Below are 8,605 nucleotides of genomic sequence, written 5' to 3' on the forward strand. Positions count from 1 at the left end.
AATTATTCCAAACACCTCCCCTACGTTGATGAGTGACAGGTGGCAGGTCTGAGAATGCGTGCGCTAAACAAGTAGTGCGAAGGACGGAAGATGATAAATAACTGAATAAATTGCCTAAATTAATAAAAAGTAAGGCAAAACAAATAGCCTAGCCTATGAAACATATGGATTGATGCAATATCTTTGCAACATTAAATTAATCTGTCACTATATGCCTCTGCCTATGTTTGCAAAGAGAAGAACATTTTAACTTGATTCACAATGAAACGTTACAATTAGTAAATGTAATGAGTAGCCTAGTTTTGTTGTTGGTGGCGTTATTGCATCCCTAGTTATGCCTACAATGCAAAATTGTTCCCTCGCAATTGGAAGCTCCTGTAGCCGCCGCATATGCATTTCAAAACATCGCAATGTGAAATGCCACAAAAAGCAGTTTGTGAATAGGTCTTAGTGAGTTAGGAGTCCTCTCGACTTCTTTTAAGCTGTCCCAGGCTTAGGTGCTGCTTTTAGGGCTAAAATGCTTCGTGAATTACTCTTAGTCAAAAAAATGAAGAGTCCTAAAGTTAAGAGTGACACGCCCATTATTTTTAGGAGCTGCTCCTAAATTCGCCAGTTAGGAGCTACTTTTAGCCTTAAAATTCTTTGTGAATACGGCCCCTGGTGTTTACCAGCGCTTAATCTTAATCTGATTAATAAAATATAAAAAAACTAGAAATAAATACTGTACTTATGGACAAAATCATTTTTGAGCTGCAAAAGATAACTTCGCAGTTCACACTAATTTAAAAGTAACCTATGACATTCCATTCCATCTAAATTTAAATGATGTCATGGATCTCAGCATGATGCAGTAGATGTGGCGTATTCAGATAACTTTGATATGGTTATTTTACTGGGTTTAACTTCATATTGCCCGTCGTGCACAGTTACCCTAAAGGGACCGCGGTGGTGGTGCCACCGGCTTGGGCCCTTCATTGCTGCTCGCAGCTATATTATATATTTGTTTTTCTTTCTCTTTTGAAGACTGACTCGGAAGATGAAAACGAACTTTCCCTCATCACTGCCAGATCAATGTTGAGCATGCATTCATCTACTAAGGACATTGATGAGGATTGTTTTGAAGTGTCTGGTCAACAAATCCCAACAAGCATGAGCAGCCATGGCACCACCAGGGCCTCTACAAGCAGTCATGATGAAGATGGCAACCCTGGCCCCAACTGTGACGCAGATGAAGACAGGTCTAATGCCACCAACCACACTGCCGACAGTGCTGGAGGCTGCCTTGCAAGAACTGATGGCAACCCTGCCACAAGCAGTCATGATGAAGACTACTCTTCATATTTGACACTCATGGCTACTCTTCCAGATGACAGCTCAGATGACGAGGAATTACAGCAAGCAATAATGGCGAGTATGGAGAGTCAGATGTAAGTAGGACACACAGAATGTGAACTTCAAAGATAAGGATATGAGGATTATGTGATTATCATGTGATTATTGTCAAAATGTGCATGCATTATTATGTCATGCACATTTTGGATTTATCAACTCCACAAAGTATGGGTAACTGAGTATTTTTCTGTTAATACATTTTTAATGTTATTTTTATAGTGCAGAAAAGATCCCGGTTCAAGAGATACTGCTGGAACTGTCAAGCAGAGTTAGCACAAAACAGCAATGCAGATTTAATATACATCGCTCTGCTGTCTGGGAAGGTGCCATGCGGGGCTTCAAAAGGGTATCCTATGACCCCAACTTGATGATGTGTGTAAAATTCTCTGATGACATGGGGAGAAATGAAGAAGGGGTTGATTTAGGAGGGCCAAGGAGGGAATTCCTGAGGCTGCTGATGGAGACCATTGCCAGGTCACCCATGTTTGAGGGAAAAGAAAGCAGCAAAACCTTAGCTCTTGACAGTACTGGTAATGACTGACTTTTCAAAAATTTGTAGTGAGTCATTTATAGTTTTGGTAGTTTTTACATACAACTGTTAGCAATGGAAATTATGTATAAGTTATTTAATAGCCCAATGAAAATATTTTTATTTAATATTGAGTCTTTATGCATTAATCAATATTCCATTTATTTTCATTCCATTGTTTTGCAGCTCTAAGGGAGGACTGGTACTATACAGCTGGCAGAGCCATTGCTGTAAGCTTAGTACATGGAGGTCCACCACCTAACTTCCTCTCCCCAACAGTATTTTCTCTTCTGGTTGATGGCTCAGCAAATCCAGGACTAGAAGAAATAGCTGACACCGAACTCTTGGATAAAGTCAAAAAGGTCTTTAGTTAGACATTAGACAAGTAGACACACTTACATTAGACTGAGGTGACATTACAATGTTCTCTTGCTGTTTCCCATTGTGAGAGGGAGTGGCAGTCCAGCCAAGTATGGCCATTGCGGAATCCCAAATTTCCATATGATGTTTGAATTCTGCCACTAGCCAAGTGTAGTCAGTAAAGTGTTTTTTTTTTTTTTTTTTTTTTTTAATCACATTGTAGCAATGTGGGTAAAAACTGCTCTTCTATTAAGTGTTGGGGAACACTTGGGCATTACGTGATTATGCAGAACCTCTAGTGTCCCGGTTCTTACCAATACATTATAAGACAAATAAGTAGCCTCCATAAAGCCATCCTCCTGCTCTTTGTGATGCTAGGTATCTGAAAGTACAACCCTTGAGGACCTTGAGGAGTCAAAGGCCCCCCTGCTTGACTATCTGGCCAATGCAGGATGTCTGAGGCCTATGCGGTCAATAGGAGACAGGGATCTGCTGGTGCATGACATTGTGATGTTTCAAGTCATCCACAGGGTTCAAGGTCCATTTCAAAGGTATTCAGTGTTGGTTGTCAGTCAGCAGGGCTCCACGCTAACCTTTTCCCCAAGGAGCACTTGTTATCTTAAATGACAACATTCAGGAGCACAAAAAGAAATGTAGGACAGAATTTATTAACAAACAACTTATTATATACATATTTATACTATGTTTTTGTGTGTGTGTGTGTGTGTTTGATCTTTCTCCTTGTGTGCAATTATGATGTGAAAACCAATGGAGTACTACGAAGTAAAGACCCTGGTATCTGGACACTCGGCATCTCGACACTCAAATTATTGTCAAAGCTTTTTAAAATATTGAAACAGAATTTTGGAAAATTTGATACATTAAAAACAGCTTATAAATCACTGATTTCTCATCACAGTGATCATAGAAAACACTCATCACAGATAACTGCTGTGATTTGTGCATTGTGGCTAGTGGGATGGATACACATGATACACCAGCAGCACCCACACAACCCAAGCCACGCTTTACACAAGATTACTGAAAAATATTCATAACAATAACTTAAGTAAAGCAGATGTAAAACAGAACAAGGGGAAGGTGATGCTCTCAGGAGGAGGTGACTAAGAGTCTATGCTATGTTGCTACATTGATTATGGTTTCATATATTTGCATACTATATAGCTTACCACTAGTTTAATATTAATTCCAATTACAGCATTTTCATGTTTATGGGTTGTTTTCTTTCATTAAATCCTTATGTAAGAATAATGCTCTAGATTGTGATTAGTTAACGCTAGATTGCTGTCGCACATCAGACTTTTTGTCTGTCCTGCCCGATACAGGCTGTGATTGGTCGGTTGATGAAAAGTGACACTGACAAGCCCATTGGCTTTATGAAAAGTTGAATGTTTCAACAAAAATCACCTGATATAGCTGATATTCCTTATCTTTTCCCCATATCTTGAAGCTACAGCTTCCAACTGCCAACGACGCCCTGCCTGTTAATTATACCCCATAGGTATATACCCCAATATTGTGTCTTGTGTCGTCTGCTAAGTGTTTAGTCACATCTCTACTCGTATCTGTTTTTAGGGGCATATGTGAGTGAAATGGTCACAATGTAGAGACATGAAAATTGACAATTCACAAGTGAATTAGGAACTCTAATTAAATGAATGATGGTCCATGTTCTTTGTACAGATTCTGTGAAGGATTAAAAACTCTTGGGGTTCTGGAGAAAATCAAAAGGCATCCAGACAGCTTTTGCCCCCTATTCTGCTACGAGGCAAGCACACTCACTGCTGATCAGGTGGACGATCTTTTCAGCATTCGTCTGTCTCCAGAAGGGAGCAACAAGAGAGCTGCTGAGGAGATGGTTGTTACCTTCTGGAGAGACTATCTCCAGGATGCAGAAGGTAAAGTAAAATGATGAATCAATTTTTTATATTTCTTGTTGGAGAATTTATTCAATATCAACTGATGCAAATTGCTATTGCAAGGGGTGGGAAGAGATTTCTCGTCAGGTTAAAAGCTGTTCGCACAATAGCATTAGAAACTAAACATCCTGCAGCTGTTTTGCACTGTTGGCCAGTAAAGAGATGTATTTGACAAGTGATTGTCAAATGTTATTTATGTAATCTCAATCAAGCGGCAACCTCTGTAACTTAAACCTGCATTCTGTCTAACAGCCAGCAGGGCCATTCCTCGCTAGTTTCATGTCTTCTTCAATACAACATGTTCATTTAGTAAATTATGGTGCAATTTAGAGGAAAATAAACCATAAAGCAGAGTATGCTTCAGGGCTGGACTATCTGTGATTGATAAATCGTTACCATGGTGCTCTGTAAATCAGGCCAGAGTGGCATCGTATCCACGGCACTGTGTAAACTGTAAGCGCTGTTAAAAAAGCTTATTAGGAGTTGGCTGTTCACTTTCTCTGGTGAAAAAAATGGTGCCGGTCAAAGTGACCGGCAGAGGTTTCGTTTTCCGGAAATTTCAATGATATGCCGTTCAAATATCGCCTCTTAATTGGTCGTTGAGGAAAAGGCTATGTAACTTAAATAAAATGACATAATCAGGCCGAATGCAACATGTTTAGGCTATTAGCCTAACTTTCAAATAAAAAATTAAAAAACGGAAAAAAACATGAACCGTTTGGTGTCAATCAACGGCAATTGTTTTTACTAGGGTTTCACATTCATAGTTTAACAAACCAATCCCCCTTCTCCACATAAAATATCTGAAGCCTATTGTTTTTACTCAAGCGAACTTCCCAGTGTCTCTCCACAACCTGCAATGCGCATAAGCCGCGTAACCTTGTTCTCCGCAAGGCGACTTCGCTGCTTCGTCTTGATCTGATTCTGCAGCGAGAACCCCCTCTCTGCAGGAACACTCGAGACCCATTTTCTACTCTGGTTTTGTACGTTTCTTCAATCGGATCTATTTGCGATCCATTCCATTCTAAACAAACAACACAGTTTATATGCTTCATCCTTGTTTCATTATTCATTAAGATAATAATTAGCCTAATAAATGCGCGCATAATTATCAGTGAACTTGATAAACGTTGCAGATATGTTTTGCTATGCATGCACAAACAAATGCCTTTCAACTAATGTGTGCAAAATTCAGAATAAAATTAATGTGCAGCAATTTGTACAAATAGAGAGTCTATGTCTAGCTAGCCTACTTTATGTGTTGTAGCCAATAAATAAGCTCATTTAGTTTAATATTTGTTAAAATATTATAATGTTATTTTTTTTAATTTATGTGGATTATGAAAAGTGAACCGCACGTGTAAAATAGAATGCGCAATATCAAGAGAAATGGAGCTGGTCAGACATGAATTTTGACCATTTAATTAAGTTTGGTTTTGTAGAAAGACTTTTTTGAAGTGAATTTCATTTTGTATAAATTGTATCTTAATTTTAATAATTTTTTATCAACCAAATTTCCTGTATTTGATATATAAGCAGCAAATATAGCAGACAATGGGCCTAATACTTGCATTGCTCGTGAACGGGAGTGCATCTCATCCTAATTTAACGAAACTCAGCCTAGGCCTCACAGACATGAAATATATCTTAAGAAAGCTTGAAATGTCTTTTTAACAATTTAAAACGAAAAGAAATAGGCTACTTTCTGATTATGTAATCCATGATGTACATTTCTCTCTATAGGCGCGTTCACTATGGAGATGGCGATCGTCAACTTCATCTTTACAGCTGTTGTTGCTTTTAATAAACTAAAAATAATAGGCCTATAATTTTATTAAACAATACATTCAATGAAATTGTAATTGTATTAAAAAAGCACAAAAAAGCCTGTTTAAGTGTTTTTTTGTTTTTTTTTACGCATTAAATTCAGGTAGGCTACTGAATTGCTGTCCTCAGTGCCCAGAAAAGCGCTGAAATGGAGATGAAGGGGAACCCGTTTTTATTTATTTTTTGGCTTATTTTAACTGGCCCATCCAGTTTTCTGGAGGCCTACCTACAATCAAAATCCTGGTGCCGCTAGTGCTTCGCAGCGGTCTGATATCAAGAAATAACAGACCACATTCCACATTGGAATTCAACCAAGCCATGTAATAATGTTAAATAACTTTCAAACGGTAGAGCCTGTTCCTTTATAACATAGCCAAAGGTCGGTGTATTTTTGCTTTATACATTTTAGGATTATTCTCAAATTCAGATTGTGTTAGGGGGGCGGGATTATTAGGCAATTTTAATCGGACAATTTGACCGGAGAGATTTATTTTTGTCGGACATTTCATTTTTTTTCCGGCCAATGCCCGGTAATTACCGGACAACGGAAACCCTGAGCTATACACCCCGAACATTCCACAGTGCATTTTTTTAATCTGGGGTGAAGGTAAACCGCAGCAACCAGATGATAATATGGTTTCATCCTCACAATAAACAGTCTGACATTTGGGAAACAGAGGCCATATTGACTGCGTTTGAGCACCAAGCATGATCGATGTAAAACACAGATTCAAAACCTAGTCGGACTCATCACCAAAGCAGAGAAATGCCTGTGGGCTGGTCGCTTTGTTTCAGTAACAGAGTTGCTTCTTCAGTAGCTGAAGCAGTAAGACAGAAGAAAACTGGCAGAAGATAAGGGAGGTTTGGGTTGGTTCGCAGGACATTTAACATTATCTGTATTGGTGCCTTTTGCTGTTTAACTTGTTCAGCTTTTCATAAAGCCGATGTACTTGTCAGTGTCACTTTTCGTCAACTTGACAAATCACAGACTGGATGGGGCGGGACTTTAAGAAAAGTTTGACAGCAAATTTAATACTTAGCATTAACAAATTAGAGACCGATGTAGAGCCATTTCTGGCTTAAAGGAGAACTCCGGTCAATTTTAACATTGAGCTCATTTTTTTGTACATTTGGAGTGCTGTCAATACAGAGAACAACGACATAAATCGGTGTTGCCTACACCGTGTTATCCTCTTTTTAAAATTTGCACCCTGTTGACTTCAATAGGGCAAGTACTAAACCTGCTTTTAGCCTCTTAACATCCTTGATGTGTCATTACAAGTGCACAGCCAATGTGAGTGATTCCTTCAGCGTGAACACGGGTCAATCTGACTGCAGTAGATGTGAAAGATGTCAAGAAAAATTATGTATATTCAGCCAGCGCTCATACCTGTTTACATCCTGTGTTCGGGCGAAGTCCATAGTTAATCGATTGTCGAGTTCACGCGCATTGGTTTAGTACCTATGATCACGCGTGTGAACTCGACAATCGATTACAATCGAATGGGAGAGCATTAAAGCAACAATGGGGAAATGCTGTCTCCTTAATGCTAATGTAAACCCTGGTTGGATAAGGATTCAAAATTGGATATGAAGATGAAATCTGACGCATAGCTTCATTGTTAAAACTGATAAAATAATTGCTGTCTGTGATTCTATATGGGCTGTGGCAATAATTTTGAAAAATAATAGCTCGCAGCAACGTATGGAAAAAAAGAACTATGAACTAGTTCATTTTTGGAACTGTGAACTTTAGTTCAAAATTTTGTAGTTTGAACTATGAACTGAACTAGTTCATTTTAAAATTTGTGAATTGAACTTTGAACTAGTTCATGTAGAAAGTGAACTTTCCCAACACTGGTGTCTAGATACAACTCTGTTGACTTCTGCCCATAGTCTCTCAATCCTTTGGTTGTGTACTGAAACACCAGTAATTACACTACGACTGTTTAATCCCCTTCTTTGCAACATGTATATTTTCCATACCGTGATCACATCTGACCCTTAAAAGGCAAACCAAAGTTCTCTATCCCTCCTAAAAATAATGACAAGACACTTGAGGCTCTGTTGTTAGATAAGCACCTTAAATATATAATAGTCCGGCTGAAACCATCAACACAGCCATGCAGGACCATCCGCCACCTAACCAGCTTGTGGTTGCCGTCAAAATGGCTGTTGAGAGATATACATTACAGAACATATAGGGTACTTGAAACTTGCAGATATTACCAAACATTTACAAGTCAACGTACCATAATTGGTTGGGGGACTGAACATTATAGACCCTTCGGCGAATAGTATTACGACGTCTAAACCACCGCCCAATGGGATCCACTTGATGTAGGCTCTGTCTGACCCGCCAACGTTGAACCCATAAGCCACGCGATCTCAGACTACCAAGTACATAGGCTTCACCTGCATTTGGAGTGTTCTGTAGTATAGTAGTAACAGTACGGTCTAAGTCTTGATTTGACAATACTGCATATCTTAATGGTCCAACTCCCAGAATCTGTCTGTGTCTGTATAGGGTTCTTCGACTGATTCCAAAGCATGATGC

At 38.9% G+C, this 8,605-nt stretch overlaps 1 pseudogene; it reads left to right on the forward strand.

Annotated features, from left to right (window-relative positions):
• The first annotated feature begins 1,080 nt into the window (after nt 1-1,080).
• On the forward strand, nt 1,081-4,678 carry LOC132111949 (G2/M phase-specific E3 ubiquitin-protein ligase-like; annotated as a pseudogene).
• Nucleotides 4,679-8,605: the final 3,927 nt, after the last annotated feature.

The sequence above is a fragment of the Carassius carassius genome, chromosome 31 (genome assembly GCF_963082965.1).
Source record: "Carassius carassius chromosome 31, fCarCar2.1, whole genome shotgun sequence".
In the NCBI taxonomy this organism is placed as follows: domain Eukaryota; kingdom Metazoa; phylum Chordata; class Actinopteri; order Cypriniformes; family Cyprinidae; genus Carassius; species Carassius carassius.